Below are 11,199 nucleotides of genomic sequence, written 5' to 3' on the forward strand. Positions count from 1 at the left end.
TTTTTAACATGATCGACGTTACTGTTACTATTATCGCTGTAAGAATAATTATTTTAATTGGAGAATAGCGTGTCATAAAGATTTGCGTAATATTTTGTCTGTTGAATTCCACGAAGTGACCGACCAAGGAAGTTCTCATCCCTTGTATCATTCCGAAAATTACTTTAGATTATTAGCTTCGCAGAAATACCGAGGTTCTCGTTTTATTTCCTTTATATAATTTATTTCCTTAAACTCGAGTCAACGTTTGCTTAATTTTCTTTCCTTTAAAGGATTATTTCTACGAAAGTAATGACTTTATCCAACGCATCTCCTCATTGAAATACTAGTGTGACGATATCCGGTATAGTTCTTGGTAGGATAATTATTTTAATTCCCTTCCTTTCACTCGTCACACGTTCCTAATCAGAGAATAATACTTGAAACATTACAATAAATACTAGTGCTATTAGGTTGATTAAAAATTTTTTTTTGCTTTGTTGATTCAAAAATATGTACCGATATCTATTATTTAATAATTATATTAGTTAATAATTTATCTCACCGAATTTATTAAACCGATTGTGTAGTTCTACGTAAATGTAGTTTCTAATGATTATGAGGAACCTTCAAATGCGGTGACTCGACTCTATGTATAATAAGAGTACATATAACAAGAGACATTGGCAGAGATGAATTCTAAGCTAAAACTTAAAGCGTACAATTTCATAGTGAAATATAATCATGGGCTTGGAGACCGAGATGTAAGCTCAGCTGAGGCATAGACATTGACTAGCACAATTGACTAGACGTCTAATTTTTAACGTGATTAGTGATTCTTCTTATTTATCTTCAAAAGGTAAGCCACAATAATTATTCTTAAGCATTTAATTGCTGCCTTCGTTTAAAAGTCTGTATTTTTTATTTATTTATTTATTTTTTTTTTTACTAGCGTTGCACGACAAATAGTATTAAAATAACAATTTCTGCTTTTACCAATACATACTTATGTTTCAACAAATTATTATTTAATTATGTGTAAGTTCTTTCTCTGTTAGTATACCAAATTTAGCAAGTATGCGTAAATATTTCTCGTTTCATAGAAACATCATATATTTTTAATCTTATTTTTACAAATAACTCAATAAGTAATTACTAAAATATAATATTAAATACTAAAATTGGTATATAGTACAGTTAAATAAAAATATTTTTAGATCGAGTAATAAAAAAAGAAAAATTTATTATAAAGATTAATGACAATTTTCTTTGTACTAAAATCAAGAAATTACGTTAAAATATAAAGAAAAGAAAAGAAAAAAAAAATATATATATATATATATATGATTTTAGAAAAGAAAAGATTTTCATTATTATGACACAACGTAATTCTGGAGCATTACAGTCTTTGAAATATGCAGTGATGAGGAAGAAAAAATAAAACACCCAAAATGAAATGCTAATGTTATAAATGAAAGAGAGAAGTAACATTAAATGAACAATGAATTTAAGTAAGATCGTGATGATATAGCCTTATTTTTACAATTAATAGACAAAAAAAACCTTTTATAAGAATATTTATACGAAGCTTGGAAATTGTGAGAAGAAACTTTAAGACAAAAATGAACTATGAAAAGTAAGAATGCGAAGCTACTAAGAAGTAAGTCTTAAAAAATGAATAATCGATCAATGTGTAAGTGTGGAACAAAGAAGGAACTAGAAAAAATCTTGTAAGAAATAGGCGATAGTGAGAGGATAATGATTAAAGCTTAAAACAAAATGAAAATAAATAATTTCAATAGTCATAAATGATAGTATAAGTAATGTAGTTAAGATAATCGATACTATAATCCTTTAATATATAAATATAACATTTTCAATACCTTTGAAAAAAAAGAAGACAATCGATAATATGATAGACAACATGAAATACGATTGGATAAATATAAATTTTGCGATTCTATAAAAAGTATTCTATAATAAATTGTAGAAAGTTTGAAATTAATTTGTTAATTCGAATAAAGTTTTTAAAATCATGAAAAGATGAATAATAAAATAACGAGAAGATTTATCTATTCAAATTTATTAAAAATTCATAATCGATGTGCTTAATTAGCGATTGAATTCATTATTTAAGAAACGTCTTATGAAATTAAGTGAAATAGAAAGTCTTAAAACTAAAGATTGACGAATGTTAACAACATATACAATTAACCGTAATAATATCCGTAAATAATATCATACATAATATATAATAAATTAACTTAAATATAATATTAATTTCGTTTCGAGTTTCCTTTTAAATTTCCATTTACATAGAATAATCTTTTAATAAACAAAGATAAAGAAAATTTTAATGATAATGAGATTCGATAAATTCGAAAATTTATGAAAAAACAATAAACCGAAAAACCAAAAGAAACATATGTGAGAAGGAAAATATGTGTGATAAATCATATTAAAATATTTTAATATTATTTAGATACATTTAATAATTTAATTACTATTATTGACATCATTACTGATTAATAATAACATTAAAATCGAGCGTACGCGTGCATCGAAATATTTTTATAAAATACATAAAAGCCACATTAATAGACACTATTGAAGTAAAATGATTTTTAAGGTAAAATTCTATTAAAATAAAGTTCCTTTGAGAAAAAATAAATTAGTTGTCAATCAACCGATATAATGGTATATAAAAGTTAATAAATTCATAATAATAAGTTTAAAGTTGATAAAAAGAATTTTTTTCTTCATTCGTATAAGAAAGAGTTAAATGTAATATTAAAAAAATTAGAGAAAGTATAAAAGTTGAAAAGTCTTATAAAAAGTTTTTAATTAATTTGGAGTATGTAGATTGTAGAGAATATACTAGAATGAAAAGCGACAATTATTATAAAAATAAACTTTTTTACCGTACAATTATTGAGATGTCAAATGTGTAGTTGAATAAATTTATTTATTGTTATATTTGTGTAACCATATAACTGATTTAATTAAATCTTCCATACATTTTCCGTACTACGTATAAAAAAAAAAAAAAAAAAAAAAAAAACTCTTAAACATAATTTCAATAGGTGTTATTGTATTTGGTATAAAGTACCGAACTTGGTACTTGAATCTCGATTGGGATACTTGCTGAATTGTAATACATAATAATAAAGTTTCATCATGTAATTCACGGTCCTATAATTTATTAATTTATTTATACGAATGAATTATGCTTTTCAACCGATTGTCATTCGTAATTTTCATCCTTCGTCAAAAAACTTTTTAAGCATTATTGTTGAGAGGTAAAAAAAAAAAAATGCTATTCTTTGTCAATACTTTTCGTTAGTCATATTGAAGAGAGATAGATATACGTTTTAATAATTCATATAATTTGAAATTTAATAAGTCTGACCATTGGAATGAAAATATTACGGAAGAAAAATTTTTTATGGTGTTTTAATTTAATTTAATGTCTGTGCCAGAAAGAAGCTTGTAATTCTTAGACAATAAAGTCTCAAATAATCAAAAAATTTTTTTGAAATATTAAACCGTAAATTTTAATCGAAATTTCCATTAGAAAGATTAATTTTATTATAATTATTTCTGTTTAACAGCACAATTAAGATTGATTGTTAACGCGCATTGCTAAGATTCAATAGATTTCTCTTGATATCGGCTTTAACGAGTATTAAATATTACATATATGATTTTCGAAAGTTTGAAACTTTATTGCTCATTATTTAGCCGAATATACGATAACGATAATAAAGTTAAGACTCATATAATAATAAATTCTATAAATTTATTTAACAACCATGAATGAAGTATTTGTAATTTGTAGTTGTAGTTGAAAATTTAGTTGCATCGACAGAGACAAATTTCATTAACCAATATGATTAAGTAATTGTTATCTTATCGCATTAATTAATATTTTCTTAATTAACTATCTACAAAATTGGCCAATTTTTCATGGGCTTAAAATTATAAATTGTCATTAATGTCGTTAGATAGATCTACAGTTTTTTTTTTATTTTTTTTTATTCACATTAAAAATATATTCAAGTCGCGTAACGCCCTCGCCCAAATACGACCACTGGATGTTAATGTTTTACTCGTTTTTTTTTTTTTTTTTTTTTTTTTTTTTTTTAATGTAATTTTTTATTTATTTTTAAACTGGTAAACGTATTCGTTAAGGATTCGGCAGCAGTATGCTGAGCTTTGAAGTATCGTAGAGTTGTTCGGGCAGAAGAGCTAAAACGAGTCGCTTCTGTGTAAGGTTTCTTTGAAGAAGCATTTTTACATTATTCAAGGAATTAGTCGACAAGGATATTTTATAGTTTTTAAAGGAACGAGGAGCGTTATAATACATAGTATGCCTCTCTGCCTTTTTTTTTTAATTTTTTAATTTTTTAATTTTTTTATTTATCATTAAAGATATTTCTTATAATACGAATGTAAATGCAGTGATTAAAATTTATTAAATCAGGTTCAGTAACGCCGTTCAATAACGAAATATATTGTTTTAGTATGCAAATTCCTATAGATGCGTCGCAGTTGTTAATGTTAATTATAATATTATTCGAAGAAATATCTATATTATGTTAAAGCGATTGCAAATACTTACTTCCAAACGCACAATTTACGCATACCAACATCACTGATAAAATAATTTTAAGTATTGAAATATTTATCGCTTTTAACTGCACACATTTATAAAAGTAATTATAGCAATGGATCTTCATGAAATTTCAATGAATGGCTTCATTACACCGAAAATTCTATCCCTTACATTTCACGTCACGCATAGCTCTTTTTTCATTCAAATTATTTCAATTACGCGATCTCTCCCCTTATTTACTAATACATTTTCCAATGCCCCATTCTAACAATGTATGCTTATATTTTTATTTATATATTTACGAATTCCACGCGGAGCATTAAAAGTAGAAGCTCGTTCGATGAAAGGTCTGCCTTAATCAATCGCGATCCCCAAACAAAGGAGTACAATAACGAATGTGATATTAAAAATAGAATCGAAGATGCGATAGCGTCTCTCGAGTTACATCCTTGCGCGCCAAATACTTAGACTTAGGCGGCTGTGCTTACGGCAAGTAAAATGCGAATGCGCATTGATAATACGATTGATAGTGATGGTCAGGCGATACCGTGACTTCTGATTACAACAAGTCCGGCGAAATCGGGGGGTCCGTTTCGAGGCTGAAATAGCCGTCGAGATACGGAAGAGATTCGTGTTACGCCTTTGCTAATGAAATTGGCCGGAGTAAAAGAGAAAAGAAAAAAAAAAAAAAAAAAAGAAACAAAGAAAAAAAAAAGAAAAAGGTAGCGACATTCGTGCGACCAGATTGTCGTCTCACCTTACTTACATCGTGTTTATACAAATATCCCCTCGCGCTTAGATGTTGGAGCGACGGCACTCGTGATTCTTTGGCCACAGCTACCTCGACATACGAATGACTTTCATTCGGTCAAAATGGTCTTTAATGCCGTTTTGGGCCCCTCAAATACATTGGCTGCAATTGTAGAGGAGTGATAATTTAATGTATCGATTGCGTTAATTAAACTCTCTATTATTAGCCTTTTTTTATTTTTTATTTTTGCACATACGTCGTTGCTGAAAAAAAAGTTCATTTATAATGATTAGAATAACCGATTGAGCGAGGGAGATTGGCGGAAAATAATCTGGAAATTGACAGTAGAAATTCACGCTGGACTGTAATATTATGCTTTCTTTTTTCTTTTTTTTTTAGAATTTACAAAAGCGTTATTGGACTTAATTTATTATCAGTGGGATCGACATCAAGTACGCACATTTGTCTTGCGGATTGACCTACATACGCTATGGCGGGCACGTAATATGCCTTTGAAATATCAATCGGATGCATTTTTCCTTGTACATTCATTAAATTCATTTTCGTTGGGTCAAAATGGCAAAGGTAATTTTTCAAATCAATTCAAAAAATCAAATCAATTCAAATAATCATCTTTACACATTTCGCCTCAATTTTATTGAAATTAGGGAAATATTTTTTTTTTAATAAAATTTCCTCTTCCAGACAATAATAGAAATTTATATTTCTGCTGTAAAATAATTTAAAAACATAGCTTAAATCATAACAAACAATTACCTTAAATAAATATTTTTATTTTTTTTTTATATTGAAATAAGTTTTTAATAGAGCTTATGTCCATTTCAATTTAATCCTCGTTATTAAATAATAATCTTTTAAAAATTAGCGAACATTCATAAACAATGAGTGATATAAAGCAAGTGTTAATATAATAGAATCGTGCATTATGACGTTTTTCTCGTACTTAACAATTTGATACTAATACTGTCTCTATTTTAGATTAGACCGTTTCTCATTTCTCTATGGAACACGATCCGTAGACATTTTTCAGTACGTACACGCGATGCGAATACAGTGTCAGATATCCTTTCCCTCCCCCCTCCCCTTCCGCCCACCCCTCACCACTCTCCAATCTCCCCCATCTCCCCATCCCCCTTCCCCACACCACACCCCACACCCCACACCCCACACCCCACAACCCCTTCACCAACGCCAACCCCTCCCCCATACCCACCATCATCTCTACCAACCCTATATTTTTTATACTTATCTCGACAATATTTATTAAATTATTATTACGATAAAGATTCACATACATTAAAAAGTATTTTATCGCCAATTACAATGATTATTCAGTGAAGAAAGAAAGAAAGAAAAAAAAGAATAATAAATAACAAATAAGTGTCATATATACAGCATTTAAAACCTTATATATTTTTATAAAGTATTTTTAAATCTATTGTTGCCTCTTATGTATTCCATAAACAATTGTAAGTAACATAGCGCGTATCGCTATAATTACATGAGCTTACTCAAGCATTACGTAATTATGTTCGTTGACTAGTAGTAATAATTTACACGACAATACTATCGGCATAAATCGGCAGAAAATTATCTTAAGTAGAAATCTAAAGATTTGACATTGTCTCTAAATAGTAGAAATGTGGCCAAGGAAGCACATGTCGTCGTCAAAAAATTATCAGAGGAAAACAATTTTGATTTTAACGACCTCGATTTTAATTCATATAAAAGCCAAGGACAAAAACGAAAATGTATTTAATTGAGCTAAAAGTGTGAAAATTGCACGATATTTATGCGGGACTTGGACTTAATAGCTTCATTAGTTAAATTTAATTAGTTGAGACTGTCGTTAACGGAAATAAATGGTATTTACCAACGTAATCCTTTTAATCGCTTGTTACCTTTAGTCCGTTATATCATCGCCAATACTCATTTACCACCTAAGGCAAACCAAATCTAGCGCAATAATTTACGATTCTATCAATTTAGTAAATAATAGAAACAATTATTTCACAATATTCCAAGAGTTTTATAAAATGATACGTAATGCCGAATCATAGGGAAGCAAATTATAATCATTTTACTATAAGCGGTGAATTCTTGAATTCTCTTTGAAAAAAAAAAAAAAAAAAAAAAAAAAAAAAAAAGAAAATACAAGAAAACAAACGATCAATGAATAATCAGAGCAGCCTATTCATCGCCATCGGTGGCATTTCATACTCTCGATATGTCCGCCCCATTTACATCGATAAACAAGCCGAAAATCTTTCAACGAGCATAATTCATGAAATCTGCCCGCCAAGCATTAACGGACTCTTTAAAGCCTCTGTGAAAAAAAGAAGATGGTGTCGTAGCGCGATAAAAGAGGATCTTAACCAGTAATCGTACAGACAGGTACCGTTAATGACCATCCTTAAAATGTGGAGCTGGCCTGTGTTATTTGCCTTTTTTACGACTAGCGCGGATAAACAAAAAGACGCGTGCCGTGGAACCGGTTCCATGCGCCACCAAACGAAATGTAAGAGGATGATGCGCGGGTCGTCGAGGCCGTTGTCGCTCGCTGCTTGTAAATAAGGCTTGGGTCGGCTCAGGAGAAAAGGGCCTCGCTGGTGAAAAAGCGCGATCTGGGAAAACGGGGTCGCGGATAGCTTTCCGGATCGAGTGTCGTCGTCTCGACTCGAAGGCTCCACGTACGATTATCAGGGCGACTCGCGTTCTCGTATTTCGTCGAGGCGTCACTCAAATCCCGCACCTCCGATTGTTCTTGTCCCTTTCATGCTCATCGCGATTTAAATTTAATTTAATTGTCCCGTCTCGCTGAAACGGAAGGAGACTTATCGTGTAATAGTTGGTGCTGCGCGATTGCCATTGCGGAAGCAATTATTGAGAATTTTATGTTAGGCGGATGAGAATTACGTTTGCCGGGGCTGTTGATGGGCGCGTGGCCTTGTCTGTTGCTGTAGCGAGCGAAATTCCTAGAGATTTAGCGATGAGAGCGTTGCGTTGATTCGTCATTACGGGCGATCTTGGTACATTACTCAAGTCAATATAACTTCATTTTCATTAAGTCCATGAAATTTTAATGTGCAAATTTAGGTGTTTCAGCTCACATAATTATTAATACTTTTTGGCAAATTAATTTAAGCAAACGCTTATTATGATACACCAAAGTATAATAAACAATAAATCAACAATGTGGATATTTAGTTTTTTCTTTAGGTCTAAATTTCTTTCTAGAGGGCCTGCTCTTCTTCACCATCAGAAAATATATATTACAAACCAATCGTTATTTTATTAAAATCTCATTTTGGAAACTAATAATATACTACTATGAGTCGAATTGAGTTAATCATGAAGTATTACCATCCGTAGCTAAAATGTCTATCTATCTATCTATCGATCTAACTATCTATTTATCTATCTATGCATCTATCTGTATGGTGTAAGGTTATGTAATTTAGGATTATGATTTACATAATTTAGTGTGTCGATAAATATAGTCTATTTCAGTATTTTGTACTAAATGATAGAGTATGCGCAAAATTTATGTACGTATAGGGTGTATAAGGAACAATTAATTATTTTCAAACTATTTTTTTTATTATTTAACAGAATAATTATATTAAACACTTATCAAATAATGCGATGGCTATTTTTTTGAAGAAAAGAATAAAAAAAAAATTTAAGATAATTGCCTTACATTACATTGTTAAATGATTGTATATTTTATACCTTGGAGTTTTAATGTAAATTTAAGGAAAATTCGTTTACATTGGTAGAATAATTTATAATCGATTTTTCTCGTAAATAAATTGAAATTATAATTTTTAAATAATTTTAAATAAAAATGTATATCATATTTGCTTGCGTTCTATCAGCCTAGTGGCATTAAAAGTTTTTTTTTACAACACTTAATTTACTATATAATTTGCATAAAATTTATTATATTAACATCTTGCATACAATATTATGGAAATTATATAAATTTCTTTTTAAAGGATAAAAATGGAGTAGAATACATTTGTATTTTGTACATACATACGTACGTACGTACGTACGTACGTAATTAAATTATTTATTTGCTATAACTGTAAGTAAGTCTGTATTTATACTTTTCAGATTTATAAATATGCGTCAATAAAAATATAATGAGTATGTGAAATTATTTTTAACATGAAAAATATAGAAATTTACTAATATTGGTAACAAATAATGATATTTTGAAGGTTGCAGAATCTTGTTTATACTTGTGTAAGTGTTACTTGTGGAAGTGGAGAATTACTCTTTATATAATTAAATTTATGTATCTCTCATACTCCTATGAAACATGAAATAGACAAAAAAAAAAAAAAAAATTAGATTTCCTTTTGCTTTGTTTACAATTAGTTGTTAAATGACAAGTTTCAGTTATTATTTTAAATATATGAGTTTATTATTTAAATTAACTTCTAGCTTTTATTAGATAATTAGTAGTATTTACGACACAGTAAGAAAATTAATTAAATATAAGTGTAAAAGAATAATATAATTTAATATAAGATGATTTACATTTTACAATTTGAAAATAAGCAACTATTTGCTTTATTATCATTGATAATAAATATGCGATTAAATTATAAACAGGAAACTTGATAAATCGCGTTTAATTAATTTCATTAATGTTGCAAATTTTCAATAAAGAGATATTATTGATGTCGAGATTTTTCATTATTTTTAAAAGTAAGTTTCAAATGCAATAGGACTATTAATATTAATAGAAGTTTGCTTAATGTTTGCTTAAAGTACTTTTCCAAATATTTTGGCCGAGTGTTTACAGATTAGAATTACTTCGCAATATTAGTTTTATTAATTAAATTAATATATAAAAATTTTATTTTGTTAGAAATTTCCGATAAGTTCAAGACTCGTTAGATATCAATGAATCTCATCTTTTAAAAGTCAAAGATAATAAGGCAATTGAATTGAATATTTGTGAAACAGAGTATAATTCATTTAAAAGGAAAAAAATTTTTTTTTACAAAAAATTTCTATGGATAAAAAAAGTGAAGGTTATTACGATAAAGGATAACATAAATTGAAAAATTAATCAATATAGTAATTTTTACAATACAATTTCGAAAAAAAAAAAAAATTATATCGCAGCGTTCAATTAATAGTAATAATAAATAAATAATTACTGGAACTTTTAATTGGACATTTGACCATTATTATCATTATGACGAGCCTGCTTACACGTCCTTAACGTGGACGAGCGCATAATACATGTACGCGTCTTTGAATTGTCGCGTAAATTATCCGGCGACAGAGCGTTTAGATAGAGATATATGATAAAGTCTCGATCTTGATCGAGATGGTTGAAGGAGCGCTGCAGCCTAATGCCGCTGACAAGCAAAAAGGTTCAAGGAAAAAAGGGGAAAGCGCACGTATCCTCCGTGAATTTCCTAGATATCGGCTTCGATTTACAACTAACTTAAAAACTCCTTGATTCCAAGACTCCTTACTCTTTTTGCGTTGTTTTGTTCTTTTTCCTTGACTACTTCGTGGAAGTGCCTGCGAATATAAATAGAAATGTGCTCTGGTAATATAACGCGGAAGTTGATGGACATTTTTTTTTTTTTTTTTTAACCATTTTCCCGACTACTTACAATACAATCGCAACTTTCCTCTTTGTCTCGCTTTAATTGGAACATTTGCCGATAGGAGATCTCGTAGCTTTTTACACGAAATGCATTTCGTCAGTGGATGGGGATGCCGCTCGATTCTTTGTAATAGCAAAGTGCATTTTCAGTGTTAGGAGGAGCTTCGGAAATTTTCAACTCAATGATATTTGCGC

Source organism: Ceratosolen solmsi, unplaced genomic scaffold, assembly GCF_000503995.2.
Source record: "Ceratosolen solmsi marchali unplaced genomic scaffold, CerSol_1.0 scaffold43, whole genome shotgun sequence".
NCBI classification, from domain to species: domain Eukaryota; kingdom Metazoa; phylum Arthropoda; class Insecta; order Hymenoptera; family Agaonidae; genus Ceratosolen; species Ceratosolen solmsi.